General features: G+C 35.0%; 1 protein-coding gene across 5 annotated transcripts in view; it reads left to right on the top strand.

Annotated features, from left to right (window-relative positions):
• The window catches only part of NPAS3 (neuronal PAS domain protein 3), a gene marked incomplete at both ends in the record, with an annotated part of 788,541 nt that overhangs the window by 112,792 nt on the left and 650,237 nt on the right, over positions 1 to 25,512 (top strand). The gene's annotated exons all lie outside the window — the stretch shown is intronic.

Below are 25,512 nucleotides of genomic sequence, written 5' to 3'. Positions count from 1 at the left end.
ATATACAATATTTTGATTTCATACTGGGGAATTGTGCTCTTGAAGTTAAAAGGGAAATAAATAAACCTCTAGGACTTTATTAAATCTCTTAGGTATGCTTCTGTGTATTGCAGTAAACAAGTACTTAAACCCAGAAAAACCTAGGCAAAATATATTGCACAGGTGCTTCACATCTTAGGGATTTGAAAGGTGTGTTATGTATAAATTAGCTGTCACTTTTTTCAGTCGTGTAATGGAATGATGAGTTGTAATTTGCATAATCCTTTAAGAAGGCAAATTATACTGTCATGTAGCAGACTTAACATGCTAGCTAGGATTTCATAGCTTTGAAGCTAATTAGTATGTACCTTACAGGACAGTTAAATTGAGGTTGAGTCTTTCTGCTTTTCAGTTGTTCGCCTTGTCCTTTTCTTAACAGTATCCGAGTCAGTTGGTGGGTAGAGAATGTTACAGGCATATTGGAAGAATCCAGTACTGTATATTGGTCTGAGCAAGGAAATATAATGCAGCATTGGGTTTTATACCTTTTTTATTAAAAAGTGGAGGATTTTATTGTAATTATTATTTTCTTTCATGAATAAATTAAGCAGTAACCATGATCCAGCCATTAATGTTTGTGGTCAGAATGAAGTTCATGTATGTGAATCAGTTGTAAACAGATGCTCAACAGGTTGGTAGATGCAGAAAATGTGAATATATTTTGTGATGAACAAATACATGCATAACTGGAGTACACTGCTACCGGTTGCTATGATCATTTCTCTGGATTTGATTGGTGTCAAAATAAAATACAAAAATTATGATCAGTTCCGGTAAGAGTTATATAATTTAATGCTACAATAAGCATTTGGTATCAGTATTGTTTGGTTGCCAGGCTATCTGTGTTTAATCTTACTGATTTGACTATTATTCTTTGCACATTATTAGGTTGTTTCCCACTTTTGATGTTGTCTATTTAGCTATTCTGAAATGCTTCAATAGTAAATCATAACAGATGAAAACTTTAACATTTTAGTTAGATATCAAGATGAATCAGTTATAATAAAACATGATATAGAATTACTATTAATTATAAAATGGAACTGATGCTAGATAGATCAAGAGAGATTATAAAATTAAACAAAGAAAAGAAGCTTAAATCACCAAAACTTATTATTTTAATATTCTTACAAGTCTATGAATAGTGTAAATTGATAATAAAAAAGAAAAGGCTTTAATAAACATTTTAATTCAACTTTAGTATACATTTATACTTACCTAGCCCAGGCTACCAGATGGAAAGTTATTATGTTCTTATCCCCATGTTATTACAATTAAGTGGCTTTTTAAATGACTGTTTACTCATTGTCCCAACAAATCTTATGTAAGTCCAAACTCAAATTAAGGACAGAAAATTGTGGGCTCGGAACAATTGAAGTTTTTTAGAATGTGCAGAGCCCCTGGAGGAAGATTAAAGTCTTTGATATTAGCCAAATTTAATTTTAAAATAATAATAAAGTTGGAAGGGACCTTGGAGATCATCTAGTCCAACCCCCTGCTCAGGCAGGAAACCCTATACCATTTCAGACAAATGGCTGTCCAATCTCTTCTTTAAAACCTCCAGTGTTGGAGCATTCACCACTTCTGGAGGCAGGTTGTTCCACTGGTTAATTGTTCTAACTGTCAGGAAGTTTCTCCTTAGTTCTAGGTTGCTTCTCTCCTTGACTAGTTTCCATCCGTTGCTTCTTGTCCTGCCTTTGGGTGCTCTGGAGAATAGCCTGACTCCCTCTTCTTTGTGGCAGCAGCTGAGATATTGGAACACTGCTATCATATCCCCCCTCGTCCTTCTCTTCATTAAATTATACATATCCAATTCAAGCAACCATTCCTTATATGTTTTAGCCTCCAGTCCCCTAATCATCTTTGTTGCCCTTCTCTGTACTCTTTCTAGAGTCTCAATATCTTTTTACATTGTGGTGCTTATAAACAAAGCTGGAGTCCACTTGAAATTTAATGAAGAAGCTTTCTTATTTCATTGTTACTTTTATGAATTCCCAAATAGTTTATTTTGGTGTTCTGAGAAGGAGATTTATTTGTAAACATGTAGGACACAAAAAGTTTCCTGTATGTGGCTGGTTACTTAAGGAACAAAATGCATGGCAGTTTGGTCTGAACTAATATGGTGTTCTTTTTTATCCATTATTTAACAAATTTAACAGGTTTTTTTTCTGTGGCAGGTGTTTTTCTACCAGCCAGAAGTAATTTTCTTAATGCTTCTGCGCCAGTAGCTTCTTTTTTATTCTTTGCTCCGCATGGATGTAAAAAGGAAATTTCTTCCCAATGCAAATAGCAGTTTCATAGGATCAAAATTTTGGAAAACATTGCAATTGAAACAGAGGTTATTTTTTTTTCATTTTGGCTAGCTGCACGTTTAGTAATTATAAACCCTTGATAGCTGATATTTGCATTTTTTTTAAAGCTGCATGTTTAAAACAGCAAATATCACATCTAGTTTGTCCTTTGAATTTTTTTTTAATTTTTCCCATCGTGAAGCCCTTTATTTATTTATTTATTTATTTATTTATTTATTTATTTATTTATTTATTTATTTTATTTTATTTTATTTTATTTTATTATTATTTTATTTTATTTTATTTTATTTTATTTTATTTTATTTTATTTTATTTTATTAAATTTATATACCGCCCTATTCCCGTAGGACTCAGGGCGGTTTACAGGGAAAATTAAAAACATAACATACAAAAATTAAAATCAGTTAAAACAATTAATTAATTCAAGTCCCCGAAATTTAAACTAAAACCCAATTAAAATTAAAACCCCTCAGTCTGGGCCAGACAGCTCGAAGAGCCACGTTTTCAGGTCCTGGCGAAATGAACGAAGGTCGGGGGCAGCCTGGGAATAACCCACCGGCATTCCTTAACCGGCGGTATCCTGAGAAGGCCCTCCCAGTGGGAGCGCACAGGACGATGGGAAGTTGATGTCAGCAGCAGGTGTTCCCTTAGATAATCCGGACCCAAGCCATAGCCAAACTCAAGAACCCTGTGATAGATAATATTAGCCCTAAAACTGAAGTTTCACAGACGTAAAACTTGCTGGTATTTTCAGTGCATTTGTAAAAATCAGAATGCCTGGAATAGTTCATATGACTAGCAGCATCCTAGTCTTAATTTGTTGTTAGAAAATATCACTAGACAGACAGACTCACTGACAGACTGATTTATGCTGAATATTTTTTAAAAATATTTTGGTTCCTAAATGTTGGAATCTTACCCAATGGAATAGGCCATTCTTTAATTAACGGTTTTGGGACAATATTCATGAAAATATGTGTGTATCTCAGTAGGTTCTTCAGGCCAAATAAGTCATTTGCAGAAAATTGTATTTGTGCAGATATATTTTTATGCAGGTAAAAAGTTCAGTTAAATTTTATTAAAATTATTTTGTTCTGGCAGGGTATATTTTTAGTCAAAATAATTTACCTTTTATACATTGATTCATTTCTAACATTCTGCAGTCTTGTTTACTTTGATTTAAAAAGTGTCTGAAGGTTACATTACACTTTGATTTATATGAGTATTTTGAAAACTATGTTATTTCATTCTTTTGTCTTTTGGAAAATGCCAGTTTCTGAGATATGAACCAGCCTTGAAAAATAACTGAACTGATTTTTTTAATTTGCAAGTTGAAATGAGGAATATGTTTATCCATCACAACTAAAGAAATAAGTCTCTTTTAAGTGCTAACCTCAGTTTGCATCTGCAGAATGATAGGACAAACATACATGCCTTTCAGAGCTGTTAATTTTCATATAATTAGAACCAAAATATTTAACATAGATCCTAGGATGCCAATTGTCAGGATCCTTGCTTCCAGCCAAGGTCCTGATGTTGTTGTTTTTAAATATTATTTTGAGGCAAATACATTAGTCCTGAATATAATCCACATATTCCCAAAGGACATATTTTTAAAAAGGTGGGTGGCTGGAGCTTACAAGTTTAGCTTTTTTCAATGGCACACAATTAAGACAAATATTTTATTAGAATAATCCTTAACACAATTTCAAGCTGCCAGTGAGTTCAGACTCTAGAAAGTTTGGGAATCCTATGGTATATAAAGGCATAGTTCGGGAAACAATACAAAACAATTTTAATTGTTTTTGCAACAAATACCCATTTGTGTTAATAAACTTCAAATAATTATTTTTTAAAATGAGGTGTATTTTATACTAGTGATTTAAACTATGTTTATACATTATTTTAATTATATTGATATACTGTAAATGTCTATCTACTTTTTAATTTTTCATTATTTGGTTTTGAGTGCACAAGTGATTAAAGAAGGCTAGGAATTAATGAGTTTATGCTTACTTATACTTAAAAAATAATTCAGTTAAACAACTTACTGTAAGACTTAGCATTTCAAGTAATGGAGCTAGAGAGATTTACTATCTGATATTATTTATATCACAACTATTGGACCAAGTCTCTTGTCTACCAAATGAAATATGGAGGTTCAGTTAGTTCAATTCAAGAAAAAATGAAATAGTCTTATTGACCAATATAGATTCAATAGAAATAAATTCTATAAATTATATGCAGTTCATACAATTATTTTAACTTTAAGTTTTACACAAGCTACTTAGTATTTATTTAATTCTTATTTCTTATAATTATTTATCCTATACTCTTTGCTGGATATTTACTATTTCTGTTTAATGGAGAAGGCACTGGATGTTGCCCTCTGCAGCATTTTGCATTCAACTTAAGGTTTTTATGAAAACCTAAAGACTATTTGGAATAATTTGGGATGCATATAGCAATTAATAAAGATAGAAATGAAAAGTGTACTTCTGTGATGTTGGTTGGGTCTTCTATGCTTTCATTCTATTTATTTATTAGTTTTGTTTTATTAACAGTATGATTAAAGACAAAAGTAGTAATTCAGTACTTCTTGTTTTCAAGACTATGAAATAGCAGTGAATGAAAATATATGAATTAATGCATTTATATTTATATGTGGCTGGATAGACATCTGTCTTATAGACAACTTACTTACAAATGGGGTGCCTTTTACTAAAAATGGTGGATAGCATTATCCTTCTTCAGACTGATGAACTGCTGAAACTATGCAGTGCTTTTAGTTAGCACTGAAGCTACTCCCTGTATTTAGCGATTTTCGATGGTTTCTTAAAATGTTGAACGATTTTAGTGGTTTGTCAGCTTGAGGAAGGACAACCCTATCCATCATTTTTAATAAAGGAAGTCCATTTGTATGTATAATTCCAACTTACGTACAAATTTGAGTTAAAGACACAGGAATGGAACTCTTTATTAACCCAGGAATTGCTTGTATGGAGAAAAGGGAAATCAGTACACACATTTGGACATTTAGATTTGATTTCAAAAAGTTATTTGGATGAAAATGTAGTAGGAATCTCATATTACTTACCCTTAAAATCTCACATTGCATGTGAACTTTGAGAAGTTTTCTAGTGAATGACTTCTCTCTCCCTCTGCATCCCATTATTTTAATATAATGTCTAAGGAGAAAGTTATGCTAACAACTTCTTTTCTTTTTAGTTATATACTTTGTCTGATGAGATTAAATAGATCCATAATCCACAAAAAACTTGTTTTGGAACTTAGGATCAGTTCAAAGCATTTTTTACGGTATCTATTTCTATACTATCTAACTAACATCTCAGATATTAAGAATTCCTTTATAAACAAAATTAAAGCCTTTGAAATCTGAAAATGCCTTTAAGACATGACTTGATACCAATGGTTATAGCATCAAAGGTGTACGATTCATTTATTTTAATATTTAGTTTTATTTCTCTGTAGCATGGATATTTTATTTTTCATTGATGATGTTGTAGACTATCTAAATGCCTTTAATTCCATAAAATAAATAAATTACAATTTTTAAACAAGTTAAAATTTCTTCTTTTTTACTGTGAGCTTTTATTCAAATAGTGGTGAAATGAGGATAGCAAAACTGCACTATTGAAGCATTGAAAATTGGGTTGTACTATAAATTTGGACATTCTAGTTACAGGTTATATTTGTATAACCTATTTTGGGGATTATTTTTCCTAACTGTTGCAAACCATTTCTATTAAGAGCCAAGTCAGTATTTTTGTTTAAATCATTTTTTGTAAATTCAGCATTCATTACAAATACATATTTACTGAGTTCTGAATATGATAGTTCTTCAATACAACAAAAAGTAATGAGTTTGCTGAACAACTATTCTCCTAAGCCCACCAATGTAACTAGTGATAAGGGATGCTTCATCAGCATCTGGAGGTTTGTGAAATATCAAGAGCAATGTCTTGAATTTATGGTTGCAATGTAATTTATACAAATGCTTGACAATAGCTCTTTGAAAGGGATGTTAAACAATTTTGAAAAGCAACATTTATTTGTTTAGTTTTCTATTCTTGTATTCAGAATGGACAGAATAGGAATCTCAAGAATATATACAGAAATAATATAAATGTAACTAAAAGCATGAAAATCCATATAAAACATTACAAGGAAAACATCAGCATAAATCAACTTTATCTCCCCATAGCAATCCATAGAAAGTATAATACAAAAATAAATAAGCAACAATTTAGAATTCCAGCTCAGCATCATTATTCAAACTGGACAGGAGCAAAAAGGTCTTGAAGAAAAAGAAAATAAAAAGTTTAATATACATTTCACAGGAGAGGCTTCTACATTTGCAGGCCACCACTGAAATTGTGCCCATCAGTCTAATTGACTTATAAGCAGTTGCTCTATTTTCAAAAAATGGTGTCTGCTTAAGGTAACCATTAGGCTAACAGCAGGCATATTTTGAGTTTTTGAATTACAGAGTTAAGCTTCCTGTGGGGCATTGGTCTCTCTGGCTTTTAAATAAACCATACATGTCATGAAACTATTCTTGAGGTAAAAAAGGCTTTCTTTTTATTAATATATAATTCTATTACCACTTAAAATGGAGACAAAAAGATAACAAAAGATTATGAAATTAGTTTAGCATGGCAAAATATCTGAATTAATTTAAAAATAGTCCCGTATAGAGTTTGTTTATTGTAGCACAGTCTACATGTGATTATATCATGAACTGGGGCAGAACTTGACAAATTGGAGGTTTTTTTTGCTCCAGTTCTAGGACAACACTTAGGATGTTCATTTGGCTTTTCAGAAGTAGTGCAACTGTATTTTATTTCAAGCCTTCTACTAAAATTATCATAATAGCGTATTTTCCGGCATATAAGACGACTGGGCGTATAAGACGACCCCCGACTTTTGAGAAGATTTTCATGGGTTAAAAAGTCATCTTATACGCCAGAAAATACGGTACATAAGATGCAGATTAAAATAAAGTTGATATGAAAATGAAGAAGGAAAAGCAAAGGGAAAGGAGGGGGTAGGTATAGGAGGAAGGAAAAAAAAGATTGACTACCAACTTTTTTCAGTGCAATAAAGTACAGAATAGAATTATAGCCTTAGCTTTTTACGTTACCAGCTTAACAAGTACAAGCCTTTTCTATAACAGACTATATGAATCAGCAAAACCCAATTTGAAGAGTTCGTTTTTTCTATAGAAGTAGTGTAACTGTATCTAACAACTGCTCATACTTCCACATTTCCAGCTTTTTAACAGTCTCACTGATGTATAGTCCTGTTTACTTCTCACCCTTTATCTTTAGTATAACACCTACTATGCTATCCCTGAGGGTCTGAACCTGCTTAGCAAATTTAGCGTCACTGCTGCATTAGATCCTTCCTAAAAAAGGAACAGTTTTGTGGGGCAGTGGAGGAATAATTCTAGACAGTTCCTATTTGTTTTTTCAAGTGGGAAATAGAGAAATTTTGGGAGAATTTTTTTTTTTAAATAAAACTATACCATTGTCACAATGAAATGCTTTTTAAGAAAAGATGTTAAATGGTAAGAGTTTATGAAAGACTATTAAATATACTTGTACAACTTTCAAACTCTTTCCAGTGTCATAAAATGTTACTCTTCCTTTCCAGCTGCAACATTTTTGTTTCTGAAAGCCCTTATTATCCGTACCATAATTTAGAAAAGGAAGAGAATTTTACTGTTTTCTATTTTTTACCAGAAATGCTTTAGCTTTAAAATTCTCCCATCAACCTAGTTTTTTTTTAAAAAATTAGAAAACAATTTATTTTCTTTGTTCAACAATCTGTAGCAGACATGTCAAACTCGCGACGTTACGTGACGTCGTGCAACGTATCTGGAGAGTTTTGCTGTTGCCGGCAATGCGGCTTCCGGATGATGTGTCTGGCCCACGGGCTGGCAGTTTGACACCCCTGATCTATAGGTTTTCTGCTTTTTAAAAAAAAATCTCCTCCCCTCTGATTTTTTGTTTTGTTTGGAGTGATATGGAGGAAAGAAAATGGGTGTGGTTCTACGTCACCTTAACTCTCCATCTCCTGAGAGAAATCATAACCTTCAGTGATGCTACACAATTGGAAGTGCTGGGAATGGAGGTGCAAAAGAACTTAATTAAACAAGCCTCCTTTGGGAACTTAATGGGGTAATAATTACCTTGTTTCAGTGGTGGGATTCAGCCAGTTCGGCAGAAGTAGTAGCTAATTTTTTGTTGGCCAGGCCCAGAATGGACTTCCGGAAGGGGCATCCACACAGAGAACCGGTTGTTCACATATTTGAATCCCACCACTGCCTTGTTTACTTCAAATTTGGTGGTTTCTATTTCATAGTGCAAAACATAAAAAATATTTTAGTTTAGTTTAGTTTATCAGTAATTTATTTATTTATTTATTAATAGATAGATAGATAGATAGATAGATAGATAGATAGATAGATAGATAGATAGATAAAAAAATTATATGGTTACCCAACTCAGCTTAAAGAAGTAACCCACATCCTAACTTTTCAAAATGTAAGGTAAAAGGCAGAAAGTTCTCCATTTATGAAAGCACATAGGGCTTATCTAATTTTTTTAGTTTGGCTCATATGTTCTTCTGTTTCATTTTATATATAACTACATAGCAAAATTTCAACTTCATTATTTAATATTCAGTGACATCGCGGTGGTTTTTCTGCCAGCCCTTTGGTATGGATGAGTGAAGCTCTTTTAGATTGTGTGGGTTTGTTTCTTTTGTTACTCCTACCTGGTTTTTCTCTGCCATCTTTTATTCTTTATTTTTGTTCGTCACTGCATATTTTTAAAGTTTTTACTTGTGAGTCCAAAGTCATTGAGAGTCATGTGGCATACAAATTTGGTAAACCAATTATCTAATGCTACCAGTAGCACTGTGTTAAAATAAAGCCTGACTTTTAAACTTTATTTTTTTCAAAAATGTATTTGTTCTTTAATAATTGCTTAGTATTCTCTCAATATTTGTCCCTCTATTTTATTAATACATAAGCTTTTCTCATTCAGGAAGAATGTTAACTTTAACTATGATTACTTTAGCAAGCTCTGTTGACTTCCTACTGTAACTTAGAGCCATGGTGGCATAGTGGTTACAATATATATTGCAGGCAAACTCTGTCCACAGCCAGGAGCTCTAGCCTGACTAGGTCAAGGTTGACTCAGCCTTCCATCCTTCCGAGGTCAGTAAAATGAGGACCCCGATTGTTGGGGCAATATGCTGATATTTTTAAACCACTTAGAGAGGGCTGTAAAGCACTATAAAACAGTATATAAATCTAAGTGCTGTTGCTATTATTGATCTTCCTATATGCCCAACAACAGGGATATGCAACTTCTGTCAGGTCCAGGCTAGTTGCAAAATATGGATGTGTTGTTACAAGAAGAAATAGATGAGAGGAATTTGAACCTGAGTCAAAATGAGGACCTGCAGAACAGGTCAAAAGCAAGGATTATCCAGAAACAATGTTGGGTAATAGCTATCAGAAGTAAGAATTGCAATGCAGGAGCTAACAGTTGTAAATCGCCAGGTGTGATGGGTGGTGTAAACATTTGATGAATAGGGAAACAATACATAAAGATCAGACAAGATTGGGAATGGCAGCTGTTAATGATAAGAGCTTTTAAAGAGCAGGCCATGCAACAGTCAAAGAGATGCTGAGGTGACATATGAAAAATAAGAAAATACAAAATAGAGAACAAAAACTGTTTTTTAAATAACCAGGAAACAAGAAAAAATGGAAGGTCTCTACTTCAGGCCCTGGATAACATTTTGGAAATGCATTTCCTACAGAACAGATAAGAAACAAACCAGTTCCTACTATCTCCTCCCCACTAGCCTTCTCCTGAAGATTTTATGAACTTTCATTCCCCAACAACCCCTGAGATGGCGACAAGGTGCCTAGTCTGGTGTGAACTTCAACGTAATGGATCCCTGCCTAAAACCAAGTAGCCCAGGAGAAACAGGAAGGGTGGAAAGTCCCATCTGTGTGTCAAACAGACAATAACTTCCCTTATGCCAATTTTCAACTATCCAAGCCCTCGCCTTTTTATATAGGTAGACCTTAACTTACAACAGTTTATTTAGTGAATGTTCAATGTTACAGTGGCCCTGAAAAATGTGACTTATGACCATTTTTCACAGTTACAACCCTTGCAGCAGCCCCATGAACATGTGTTCAAAATTCAGATGCCTGGCAACTGGTTTATATTTATGACCGTTGCTGTGTCCCAAGGTAATCATGTGATTACCTTTTACAATCTTCTGATAAGCAAAGTCAATGGGGAAGCCAGATTCATTTAACAGCTGGGTTACTAACTTATCAATTGCAGTGATTCACTTAACAACTGTAGCAAGAAAGGTTGTAAAATGGAAAACTCACTTAACAAATATCTCAACAACAGAAAGTTTGGGCTCAATTGTGGTCATATGTTGAGGACTACTTGTACATAATCCTTGACAAAATGTCCATACTTCACAAATTGTTTTAGCCTTTTCCTTTAACACTGACGATATACTTACCCCATAAGAGTTTGTAGTTCACATGACCAGACATTTGGCTAGTCAGCTGCAAACAACACCAATGCCTCTGAGAAACATGTGTAAGGATGCCATAGAGTCTTACAAATCCTTTTTTAATTACCATAAAATTAATTGTTATGCTAATTCAAAATATGCCTTGCCATGACAGTGGTACAGAAATAGTTCCCAGCAAGGATTGGGAGGGGTGGGGAGTGGGCTGAAAATAGAAGTTGATCCATCAAAGACTATTCTGCTACATCCCATTTCAGAATGACCTGAGTCCTGGGGGGGGGAGACCCTTTGTGATAAGTTCAATATACCATTCTATGGGGGGCAATTTTTAGAACTCAAACTTGGCTCCTTTAATTTTGTGCTAACTTTAACAAAGGAGTAGTATGCATGTTTATAGAAAGGTTGGATAAAAATAAAATAACCTCTAGATTCCCCCATTTTTACTGGTATTGTTCTTTGTTTTCAGGGATGATATCATGTTTTAAAAAATGATGCATTGCTGATTACCTTTGATAATTATATAGCATGTTGTCCATTGGAAAATGATAAAAGGAACTCTAATGCATACTAGTCTGGAAACCCAGTCATGTATACAGGCCAAGGATCTGCATCTGTAACAAACATTGTGGAATCCACAAAAAGAGAATAGCAGCAGATAAACACCCAACCAACAATGGGAGCTGGGCTCTTGTCAGATTCACAGTCATGGCTTTGTCATATATAAAGACAAAAGAATACAGTTGACTGCTTGTCTCTTCATTCCTGCGGTTTGTTTGTGAAAGCCTTGTTTAAACAAATGGATGTTGAACTATTCTGCCAATTGGTTTGTGGTTGGTGTGTTAGTGCTGCATTAGTTTGAAGAACAGGTTTAGGACATTTGCATTTTTTTCAGAACTTTGAAAATGAAAAAGCCTGTGACTTATAGGCTGCCTATCCTGTAATATCTAAGTCGTAACTAAACCAGTTTTAAACATTTGTTATTGCAATCTTTTTTTCCCTTCTAAAGTGTACATTCCATTGGGTTTATTATAAGAAGTAATTTTAATTATTACAATTAATTATTCATTTAGTAAAAAAATACATGGATATTATGTGTGTATGTGTCTTTGTGTGTAAAATATTTTGAGTACATGAATATAATAATTCTCTAACATCTGCTATGAAAGCAAGGATCAGGTGTTGCCACCTTCATTCTTCATCTGCTAGCAATTTTCTTTAAACAAAAGATATGGCTGGATGAATGTGAAACAAAGAACATGCAGATTACTATCTTGCCAGGGAAATGAATAGTGTTCCACATTTTTTGGAATTCTGTGGAAATTTCTATGGACTACTGATTCATTATATAATTTTGTTGTAGTTAAAAGTAGTAATACAATGACGTTTAATATTAAAATCAACTAACAGCAAAATAGCTTAAAACATGGTATGTTGATCAGCATTGTAGTTTTGTGATATGTGGCATTACTCCAGTGGTAAGATAAAGTTAGATTTCTAATATCTGTTTATGATTAAACTGCTCCACCACCAATCATATATCTATCACATGTACTTCATACGTACTAATTCAAGCCTTGGTGATTCAGCAAACTAAACTGGAGAGGAAAAAGAACTATTAAAAGTGGTACTGTCAGTTGCAAAACCACACATACTTCTTTTCACTTTAGAAAGGTGATTATGAGAATCCTGTTTTAATTGGTGTAGATGCAGGGCTTGCCATGCTTAAGTTGCATTCCCATCAAACACATTAAAGACCTCTGGCTGATACCTGCTGCTGTGAAACATCATGGTCTTGGGCCATTTCAGGTCATGTTGCCTTAAAGACTAGTTAGACCATATATTTTATGCTATTATAAAACTAAGTATTAATGATGTCGGGAGTAAAGGATGGATTAGGGTACTAAATGTGAAGATGTATTTGACTAATTAATTGCTTCTTAAATTCAGGATCACTGTTTCTAGTATATTGTGTTTTTATTCTCTTTCCCTGTCTTTGTCTGAAAGATCTGATAAAAGTATTAAACAGGGAAAAGAGCTCCCTCTATTTTGATGTTTTCCCCCAGCTTAATACACATCCTATCTGAATTGTATTTGTTTACTATGTTTTCTGAAATATGTAATTCATTTATTAGGCTATGCTGGGGGCAAGTTCCAGAATTTTCTGCCAGGCCTGTGGCTTTTCAGTTTGGCCAGCTTCAGCATGAAAGTGATGATTGCTGTTGCACATAAGCACTGTTGATTGATAACACCCTACTAAACTCTGCTTGGAGATGATCCTAAGCATACAAATGCCAGGACTTTAATGGTAATCCCCTTTAGACCAGCATTTTTATTACAAAAATGATTTTGAGAGTCACTGTGGGTATTCCTATTGCATAATGTTATTGAGATCGTACTGACACAAGAAAATGTACTTTGTTACATAAATATTTGTTCCCAGAGCTCATATTTTATGCTTCTATTAGCTTTATCCTATGTTTTTTTTATTACTGTTATGGTTTTACTGCTGGGATTGGGATTATTTATATCTGATACTCTTCACTGACACCAGAATTGTTTTTGATTTAGCAGTATATAAGTTTAATTAATAAATAAGCACTTTCATACAAAACATTTTGTCCTCCTTCTGTTTACTTGGTTTCTTTTTTATATTCAGATTTTATTTGCACTATTACTTAACCTTGTATCATAGGAATCAATGTGTGTAGCATCTTCAACAAATCATATAATGCTTGTTTTGTAGCTGTATGCCAGTATGATGGGATAGCATTCTCCATGCTTTTAATGTCTCTGTCACTTTCATGAAGTAGCAAGTTTACATTAGCTTAAGGCTTATATTCTGAAGGCCACAGTATGTATTCCAGGTGACAGTACAAGCAGTGTCTGTCAGTGAGTTACAGGTAAATATAATGAATCAAAAGCATAATCGGAGAAACTGCAACATGCAATTTGAATATTGGGTTAGCTTACCTAATCTAGAACTATGTATGCTAAAATATTTATTATCAACATGAATAGAATGTATTCATAACATCCATATTAAAGCCTTTCCAGTTTTATGTCTAACATTTAAATAACAACTGAGGCTAATATTGTACCTAGCATAGCTTTTTTGTTTGCTTGAAAACATGTTCTAAATGCATGAAGTCATATTTCTGATTTGAAGCATTCCAGGTTAAAGTACCATGACTGTCTATGAAATCCTGCACATGTTGTCCTGTTCAACATTTACAAAGCAAATAGTTGTTAATACTACTTACCAAAGGCTTAGTGTGGCCAATCTCCATGGGGGCACTTTGAGGGCCTTCAGCTGTCTTCTATGTCTTCTACACTTTTGCCACCTTGTCTAGTGTAGTGAAGCAGCTAACCCCAGAGGAAGTAGTTGGGAGAATCAGAGTAGACCCTTTACTTTTTTGAGGCAAAATACTTCTTTGAATTGAATATCTCTTTTAATCTGATTTGAGGCAATTCCACAAAAGAGCAGCATTTTGGCCAAACTTCATTATCATTTATTAGGGTAGATCTGGACTATTTGGGCCATTGGTCTGATACACTAAAATAAGATTAAAAAAAACATATTATCCCTCATACTATCCCTCAGAGAAAATGTCATGCTAAAAAAAAAGTTAAATGAGTGATATTGACATAAAGCATATTAGCATAATTAGGATAAATTTCAACTAAACTTTACAAAAAACAAAACTCATTTACCTCTACCCATTTAAATTACTGAAACAAACATTTGGTCTGTGATTTTCAGAACTAGTAGAAATGAAAATTGGAGGATGTAATGTCCTGAAGGGCACACAGATGTATTTAATGGAGCTTGGTTTAATGGATTTTGATGTAATAAATAAAAGAGACACATATGTAAAATCGTTTGTAAAATCCCACTCACTATTACATTCACATGTAAATTCACCATTGATTTCTAGCAAACATCTGATTTTAACGGACATCTCTTCTTCCTGTGACTCCATTATATCAAGGTTTATTGTACAGATATGTCTCAACTGATGACCATTCATTTAGTAATTGTTCAAAGTTACAATAGTGCTGAAAGAAGTGACTTGTGGCCAGTCCTTGCATTTATGATTGTTGTAGTGTCCCACAGTTACATGATTGCAATTCAGGTTCTTGACAATTAGTGTGTATTTTGATTATTGCAATGTCCCAGAGTCAGATGATCACCATTTGCAACCTTCTCTTTTGGTTTCTGACAAGCAAAATCAGTGGGGAAAACTGGATTCACTTAATGATTGCAGTGATTCACTTAGCAACTATGCAAAAAGTTCATAAAACTTGGGGAAGTCATGTAATGACTTACTTAACAACCACATTCTTAGTAATAGAAGTTTCAGTCCCAGCTGTGGTCATATGGCAAGGACTTCCATTATGCCCCAAAGCGGGAGAAGTTATTCATTATCCTTGAAGTCTGATTCATAGATTCTCATAAGAAAGAGTTAGAGAATGTTTCTTTTTTGTTAATAAGTATTAAATCAAGTATATCAAATTCCCTGGTTTATTCCTGTACTTTTGTATGATGAAGTTTCCTGCAAAGCATATCAAGATTTTTTTAAAATCTCCCATTTTTTGCAATTTTATTCGAAGTTTATGTCTGAGACATTGAAATCCCCATTACAGCAATGGTGTATCCTGAACACCTTGACCATCTGATCTGCAAAGACTTCACCAATATTTTCTGCTTAGTTAAATAGCCGTAGTATACACCCGTAATAGTGGCATTATTGCTTCTTTTTTCTTAATATTTACCCAGATTTTTTTTTGATTGGCCTTTTATTCTTGGTGTTAATTCTATTATTGATCTTCCTCTCACTTCACATTTAATTTAAAGGTTGTCTTATGAACTGAGAAAGATGTCTTCCAAATACTGGCTTCCCACTCTTTGTGTGGTACGCCCATCTTTCACGAAAGAGCTTCCTATAGAGAGTGCAGTTCACGGTCCAGAATTTTTCCAGTAAGACCATCCCTTCAACCAGAATTCACCTTTGATTAGACCTTCACAAGGCATTTCACAAGACTTGGAAGACCTTGTTGATGGGGGAGGGGAGTTTAGGCAGGTCCTAGTGTTCATGTGATTTGTTTTGTGATTGTAGTTTCTTTTTAATTTGTAGTTTCTTTTTAAATCATGGTTTATATGTATAGGAGGACTTGTTTTAATTGTGTACATTATTCTCAGTCAATGTTTTTATTATGAACAACTAATATGCTTTCTCCAAATAAACCTTTTTATTGTTCTGGGCACCCATCTGGATAGCCCGTTAGACATATTTGCACCCCTGTGTCTATATTTACCTCTCAGTTCTTTAGAAATCTGGATTGGTCTGTCAGGTGTGATGAAAGCTGTGTGATTATGTTGCGTAAATATTGGCAGTTCTATCATTGTTTTGAATGCCTCTAGTACCGGTTTAAAGTGCCAGAAATAGTAGAGTCTCCCTCTTCTCTTTCTTTCAGCCTGTCAGATTACTTTTTCTGTTGGGATATAAAATAGTTCTTTAGCTCTGCAGACTGTTCTGCATCTTCTGAATGGAGAAATTCAGCAAAGTGTCTGAGTAGCCACATTCACAAGATACAGTTACCCAAAGCTGTTACTGCTGCTGCTACTACTAATAATAATACACTTACTTCCTTTATATTAGGTATCTTGGAATACATGGAATCTTGCAAAATAAATCTTGCAGTGGACAGTAGCAAACATCTTGCAGAACCGTTGCTTTCCTTTCTGGAACCAGACAATATCACTCTCCTATAAAGCTAAATATAGCAGGGAGCTGTACTTAGAAGCACAGTCTTCTAGTTAGTTGATAAATGAAATTGGTATAACTTGCTGGGCTATTTTATCATACTTGTTAACAAAGTTAACATTCTGAAATAGATTGAGGCAGTGGTGGGATTCAAATATGTGAACAACCGGTTCTCTGTATAGATGCCGCTTCCGGAAGTCCATTTTGGGTCTGGGCAACAAAAAATTAGCTACTGGTTCTGCCAAACTGGTGCAAACTGGCTGAATACCACCACTGGATTTAGGGTAATACTTACTGTTGACTTACTTCACTTTAGAAGACCTTAAGATAATATTGTGGTTATACAAATCTTATTGTCATGAATATAAAAAAGAAAACATATTTTGCTCCCACTAAGATGCACTGTATGGAAAGATTATATTAACATAGGCTTGGAAATATATAAGGCTTATATATTAAGATGTATTGGCTTTGAAGTGTCATTTTTACAATATTATTTAAGCCAACTAAAAGAGCATTGGGAAAATTCTTCATTTTCCTCTTTAGCTGATTACATCATAGCTTAGAGCTACATTTCAATAAACATATATTTATATTTTTCAAAACAACCGTTTATACATTTTAAAAATGACAGATAGCATACAATTGCATAGGAATATAGGAAGATCTCAGGAACCTTGCCTTTTAAGCTATGGTTAAAGTGATACCTTAGATGTAAATTTTGCGTGTAAGTATTAAACAGCCGTGAAAGAAATTAGACCATACAAAATGAGTTATACAAGTGTAGTTGATATTGAGCTTTGTTTCTTAAATTTAAGTATAGTCTGAAAATACTTGTTTTAATCCTTGCCCATTTAGTAAATGAATGTAAATGTACAGTTCTTGGCATATAAAACCAACAGTTTTATAAGGCATGACAATTTCAGAATCTTATTTCCCATCCTTTCAAATCCAGAAACTGCTTTAGTAATACTGTTAAATTTAGTTAACAATACTATATTTAGTTTTCAAAATGCTTCAATAATAAAATGTGGATGAATTGAAACCTAACTATTTTAATTCTCTTTAGCTTGATATTAAATAAAGTATAGCTGAGATAACAAGCAAACTGAAAATTCTATCAGTAAAACCTTATATTTTCTTTGGCTTGCTTATGCAAATCCTTTGTATTTCAGAAATTCAGTATTATTTGAATAAATACATTGCTTGCTTAAATATTGTTAAACTTGCTAACCTCAGTAGATGGTGCTATATACTGTATATATTTAGATTACCTTGCTAGGCCCCAAACATGGGGCAAATCTTTATTTCCTGTTTCAGCCTATCTTGAAGGCCATCGAACAGGCAGTAGTCACACCGGTGACAGCTCATATATTTAATCTAAATAGTTAACAAGTATTTGAAACATATCTCCCCTTGCTTCTAAAGCTAACAAAGCGAGAGAGATCCTGTGGCTCAAGAGGTAAAAACAACTGCCTAATGTGCAATCAGCCCAGGTTCGAATCTCAGAAGGGTATGGCTGACTGATGAAAACTAATAAGTTTGAAATGCATATCAGTCTCCCTTAATTCTTTGTTAGTAATTTACATAGATGATACCACTCTAATGGCAGAAAGTGAAGAGGAACTAAAGAGCCTCTTGTTGCGAGTGAAGAAGGAGAGTGCAAAACCTGTGTTGAAACTAAACATTAAGAAAACCAAGATCATGGCATCCGGCCCTCTCAATTCCTGGCAAATAGATGGGGAAGAAATGGAGGTAGTGACAGATTTTATTTTCCTGGGCTCCAAGATCACTGCAGATGGGGACTGTAGCCAAGAAATTAAAAGACGCTTGCTCCTTGGGAGGAAAGCCATGGCAAATCTAGACAGCACACTAAAAAGCAGAGACATCACCCTGTCAACAAAAGTGCGTATAATCAAGGCTATGGTCTTCCCAGTTGCAATGTATGGCAGTGAAAGCTGGACCATAAAAAAGGCTGAGCGCCAAAGAATTGAAGCCTTTGAACTATGGTGCTGGAGAAGACTCCTGCGAGTTCCTTGGACTGCAAGGCGATCAAACCGGTCAGTCCTAGAGGAGATCAACCCTGACTGCTCTTTAGAAGGCCAGATCCTGAAGCTAAAACTCAAATACTTTGGCCACGTAATGAGAAGGAAGGACTCACTGGAGAAGAGCCTAATGCTGGGAAAGATTGAGGGCAATAGAAGAAGGGGACGACAGAGAATGAGGTGGCTGGATGGAGTCACTGAAGCAGTGGGCGTGAGCTTAAATGGACTCCAGAAGATGGTAGAGGACAGGAAGGCCTGGAGGAACATTGTCCATAGGGTCGCGATGGGTCGGACACGACTTCACAACTAACAACAACCACAACAACAATTTACATAAATATATGAGCTGTCACCGGTGTGACTACTGCCTGTTCGATGGCCTTCAAGATAGGCTGAAACAAGTATTTGACTATATATATATATATATATATATATATATATATATATATATATATATATATATATATATATATATATATATATATATATATATATGTAAAGGTAAAGGTTCCCCCGCACATGCGTGCTAGTCGTTTCCGACTCTAGGGGCCGGTGCTCATCTCCGTTTCAAAGCCGAAGAGCCAGCGCTTGTCCGAGGATGTCTCCGTGGTCATGTGGCCGGCATGACTAGACACCAAAGGCGCACGGAACGCTGTTACCTTCCCACCATAGTGGTCCCTATTTTTCTACTTGCGTTTTTACGTGCTTTCGAACTGCTAGGTTGGCAGAAGCTGGGATGAGTAACAGGCGCTCACTCTGCTACGCGGCACTCGGGATTCGACCCGCCAAACTGCCGACCTTCTGATCGACAAGCTCAGCATCCTAACCCACTGAGCCACCGCGTCCCTAAATAAATATATATATATATATATATATATATATATATATATATATATATATATATATATATATATATATATATATATATATATATATATATATATATATATATATATATATATATATATATATATATATATATATATATATATATATATATATATATATATTTAGGGACGCGGTGGCTCAGTGGGTTAGGATGCTGAGCTTGTCGATCAGAAGGTCGGCAGTTTGGCGGGTCGAATCCCGAGTGCCGCGTAGCAGAGTGAGCGCCTGTTACTTTATGTAGAATCTATCTATTTATCTCTCTCTCTCTCTGTATATATATATATATATATATATATATATATATATATATATATATATATATATATATACAGAGAGAGAGAGAGATAAATAGATAGATTCTACATAAAGTGATTGAAGGTATGAAGAAGGCTTATTTACAAGATCATAAATTTCTTTAAAAATAAGTCAATTTGGAGAATTTGTTTTGACTTCCTTTCAAATTCTATAGCTATTTTTGCATGATAGTTGTGTTGACTGAAGTATATTACTCAGTGCAAAAAACCATCTGAATTACATTCCATACAGAGTGGTTTGACTGGCCATAAATTGGAAGATAGATTTCTCACATACAGACATTTTACTATCATACTAGACTTTATACTGCCAGGCAATGTTTACTGCAGAGGAAGACTAGATAGTTTGAGAGTTGGTAATGGGATATGGAGACCTTCACCTCTAGGTCATCCCTATGAATGTAGCCCAGGTGGGTAGAAACCAGAAGTCATTAGTATCTGATGGCTTTCAGTTGGCCTATGTGAAATGAATTGGTAGTCTCAGCCAGGATCTTAGGAGAGAGGTGCTAATATCACAAAGCCATGATCACAGTTCTCATAAATTGATAACCACATGAAAGGAAAGGGGGGAAAAACAATGCTAAATGGGCATTGATAGAGATAGCCTCTGGTGTTTCGAAGTAGTCTTCTGGATTTATGCATAACTTATTCTGTCACCAGAAGTGGATATTTTTAAATGCATTATCAACCTCCTGAATGCTTGATTATTACTTCTTGCTGCACCAAAGAGAAAAAGCTGCTATTTCTGTTTCTTTTGACAAATGATGCATATGCACGTGTATTGCTTGATCTCTTGACATTTAATTATTGTCTGCCAAACCATCTGGCGACATACAGGATCATCCAAGCAGACTTCTACTCAAGCTACCGGACTTTTCACATAATGGGACTTAAACTTCCTCATCACCCCTGCAACCTCATGCGTTCAATATATTTTACAAAGTGTCCCTTTGAATACTTTGCACCATCCTACTTAGATAGCTAAGTAACTGTTTTCTTTGTGGATATGATTGTGAAAAAAACAATTGTCACAGATATTTTTCCCCTAGTGATCTTGAAAATGGAAATTAAATCAGTGGTGTTACGTCAGTCAACACTCCAATCTTTTTCTGAAACTATTCCTCATTCCAACTAATCTTTCTTTTTACCCTCCTTAAAAAATAATTAAATCTAAGTGAATTCTGATAGAAACACCTACACTGATAAATCAGCCCTCATTATCTACATACAATAGAAACATTGACATATAGTGAAACTTCATGAAATTAAATGAAAAAAAGCAAGACAATAATTAAACAAACTACAGATAGTCCTCATGTTCTGATCACTCATTCAGTGACTGTTCGAAGTTACAAGGGTGTTGAAAAAAGGAGAGTTATGATCAATCTTCAAAGTAGCGGTCATCACAATGTCCCTGTAGTCACATTGTGATTCTGGTGCTTGGCAACTGGCATGCATTTACAATGGTTACAGCATCCAACAGTCACATGAACACATTTGTGACCTTAACAGCTGGCTTCTGACTAGCAAAGTTAATAGGAAAGTAAAAAAATGGTGACACGTGGTTGCACATAATGATCCCCAGTGATTCTCTTAATGACCACAGCTGGAACTGATGTCATAAATCAGTGAGGCCATCTGATGTTCATCAACCAAAGTTGCTGGTCCCAATTGGGGTTGGTAAGTGAGGACTGCCTGTATTTTATTAGAAAAACATGGTAACTTGTTATCCAGGTCATCTGGATAACACTGACATTTACTACAACCATCACAACTTTAGTAATATCTAATAATCTCTACAACATCAGTTGTGATAACATTATTTACAGTTCAATGTATAAATAGTATGTGTCCCTATTTATGGTTGGGAAGAAAGAAACTGGAAATTCTCTGAAAGAGCAAATGTCTAACCTTCACACAAGATATGATCGCATGTTTCTCCACGTTGTCATACTCCTCTTAACTTTGCTTTCCATCTTTAATTTAAGATTACTGCCATAGGATTGCTCCCCCCATTGGAAATCAGTAAGTTAAACTGTGGAACTAGGTATACATATATATGCGACCATCCCAAGGCAAGGAAAATAACCAGCGAACGCGTGACCCATAGAAAGAAATACAGCAAACAGAGGATAACACGACTCATAAGAAAAAGAATATACCGATCATGCAACAACTAGCCGAGAAGACAAGAAATGATCTGAAAACAACACCAATTGAACAGATATGGGTGAACCAAGGAAAGAGAGCGCCGCAACACACATACACACCAACACACAAAGAACGTCCAAACACAGCAAGATCAACTAAATCAGATAGCAGAAAGCAAGGGCGGCATATAAATAAACAAAAAACATTGGGGTGGCTAGTCCAGGGATCAGAAAAAGATCAGTGGATAAGCACTGAAAAAAAAGTCATATGTGCAAGTGAATCGGGGTGGGGAGCTGTTTGCAGAAATCACGGAAGGGAGTCAAGAGGGAAACCCAGGCATAGCACAGAATGGCCAATCACAGGCAAGGAGGGTAGAGAAGGAGGACACAGAGAACAAGGAAATACAAATACCAACAGCTATGACATTGGATGAGGAACAGCAAAAGATAACAAGACCAGTTAAGGTAGTCAAACCAAAACAGATAGGGAGGAGAAATTTTAAAAAGGGGGGACAGTAAGACCGGATTGCAAGGGAAGCGATGTGAGACAGTCAGAACAATCGCAATTGGCTAGAGCAAGGTCCATCTCATGGCCAATGAGCAGAGCACGGAACCAGTGCTGGCAGAGGACCAGTGAAAGCTTAGATAAGGTAGATATACTTTAAACAGTTACTTTTTATTGCTTATAATGATCTTTTAGCAATAAACGACTGTTTTATCCATCCCGGTGTTCGAAGATTTTATACTTTAAGTAAATATGCCTGGGATTGGTCTACTTTTTTTATTTGCTCGTGTTTACTTTTTTTGATCTGCTGTTTATCACCTTGCATAGTTTTTGTGCCATTGCATTAATTATATTTGTGTATGTTTGCTGTAAGCCTCCTTGGGGCCATTTGGTGGAAGGAAAAAGTACATAAAATTACTGCCTAAACAATGTTGATGACTAATTGCTTTCTAAAATAGAAAATCCATCTATGTGTCTTCTTTCATGGCTGTCTTTGTTCATGCCTATTGTCCTGTGTTCTCAAAGAGCAGAGGTTACCTTACACAGTAGCCTCCTACATCCTGAGGCTGCACAGATGTGTTTGGGGATTAAATTTTCTCAGAATTCCTAGCCAGAAAGGCCTCTCTGCATTCATTCCAGACAGCTGTACCAAAGAATATCCTCCCCTCATTTAACTAGGATCTCTAAAACAGCTTCCACACTTGCTTTACCATCACCTCCTGTCTGTTCTAACCCACAAAGTGGAGGATGCCACAACCTAACAACTAAGCCTCTTTACCGATGTGATAGCAAGGATTGCAAGGCCCTGTCCCCAAAGTGCAACTGCCAACACACATTCTGTCATTACAGAATGCGGGGAGAAAAAAAACTGAAGTCCCATATCAACGGCGGTGTGTCATAAACTAATTATCTACTAACTTGAGTGTATATCTCAAAAACAGTATTTAACCAGATTATGAAAATGAATTTATATTTGGCTGATGCAATTGATATTTCATCTTTTGGTAAAAAGAAGCAGCAGGCAATTAGTAAAAATTATAGGCTAAATAAAAATAAATAAAAATGAAATGAAAGCTGCTTATGAGTACAAAGCAAACCAAGAAAAATGCAATACCAAACCCAAACAAATTAGGCCAACCTTAAATTTTCACAAACCTGCTTGAAGAAAAATGTTTACCCACCAACATAACAATTAAGAAAGAAAATAGCCAATTCCCTTGGCAGGGAGTTTGAAGCTGGGAAACCATTGGTAAGGAATTCTCACTTCCCTTTTAATAAAGGACTAAGGAGCTTATAGTTAACAAATGTGCATATGTTGTGATGTTACTTCCCATCATATACTGTGTTTAAGTTATAGGCTTTGCCAGATGTGAAAAATGCCCTATGATTACATATCTACAGTACTTGTATAATGTGCAGCTTGTCTGCAACTATTAGAAATGGGATTGATTTCTTCTTATGGATTTCTGCATCAGGAGACATCTGCATACAGGCATGCCTCTTCTGGGCTCTTCTCTGATTGACTCACTTCTGCATCCCTTGACTTCCTGTAAGTTCCTGGAATCTGTGGGAAAGTGATCTCCATGTGGAATAAGGTTATTGTCTTTTGGAAATGACTTCCAAATTCAAGGGATTATGGTATGGCAAGGGCTTTACTATGTCTCAAATTATGATGTATAAGGCATACATGTATGACATAAAATAGCAGAGTGCATGCACAATACTCTTACCTTATTATATTATGCAAATAAAGCCTGTCAAAACTGCTTAGAAACCCTCTTAGTTCTCCTGGTCCTTTGGAGAGCTTCAGCTGCTTTCAACCAAGGTATCCTTTTTTTACCATTGATTTGGGTTGGACCTTGGAAAGAATCTACAGGGCTTTTGGTCCTTCCTGCAAGGCCAAGTCCAGCGAGTGATACTGAGGAAAGTATTGTTCGACATATAAAGCACTGATCTATAGTGTTCCACAGGGATGTGTTTAGCATTTACATGAAACCACTAGAGTCTAAGAACACAGTGCCTTCAATTTGACAATGATGCCTTGGTCTTCTGCCCCAAAGGAAACAAGCACTACTCTTGAACTTTGCACAATTTTCTTAATTGGTAAATGAAGAAGAAATTGAAATTAAATCCAGGCAAGATAGATAAAGGGAAAAGTAGCATTTAAGGTTGTTCATTGGGTATAATTTAAGACACTAATGTTAAGACTTTTAAAACCTGTTTAGCTTGGCTAAAGTTAGGCCTTGGTTGTTGAATTGTTGGTCTCTCAGATATTGCATGTGGGATTTTGCTAAAGAGATATTCCTGGTATTTAGTGATGTCAGCATGCAGAAATATAGTTGAATCTTTATTATGTACCTTTTAACCTAAATCATGGATGTGGAATAGGCACATTGCTTAGTTATTGGAACAGTTATTGATTTTAATGGTATTTTTTAAACTTTGTATTTTTCTTTTACATCTGGTAGGTCACCTTGAGTGCTAATACAAGTAGAAAGTTGATACATTTAATGAATTAATTACCAGAATATATTCTAGTTCCCAAAAGCTTTATTCTCCTTTGACTTTTCTACTGCTGCTAGTCACCCTCACCAGTTCCCAGTTTTCTATGATTCTGTGTTTACCATGTACTTTACAGGTTCAATTCTGGGCTTTTACTGTGTATCTATTGCCCTTAGTAATGAGTTTAAGTACTTTTCATACACAGATAGTCCTCAACTTTGAAGCATTTGTTTAGTGATTGTTGAAAATTATAATGGCACTGAAAAGGTGACTTAATGATGGTTTTCATACTCATGACTCTTGCAGCGTTCCCATGCTTATGGGATCGAAATTCAGGAGCTTGCCATTGTCCTGGGCTCATGTGATCACCATTTGTAACCTTTTCAGTCAGCTT

This window comes from Vipera berus (genome assembly GCF_964194415.1).
Source record: "Vipera berus genome assembly, chromosome: 1".
Lineage (NCBI taxonomy): Eukaryota > Metazoa > Chordata > Lepidosauria > Squamata > Viperidae > Vipera > Vipera berus.
Note: the sequence above shows the minus strand (reverse complement) of the source record. Positions and strands in the feature narration are given on the sequence as shown.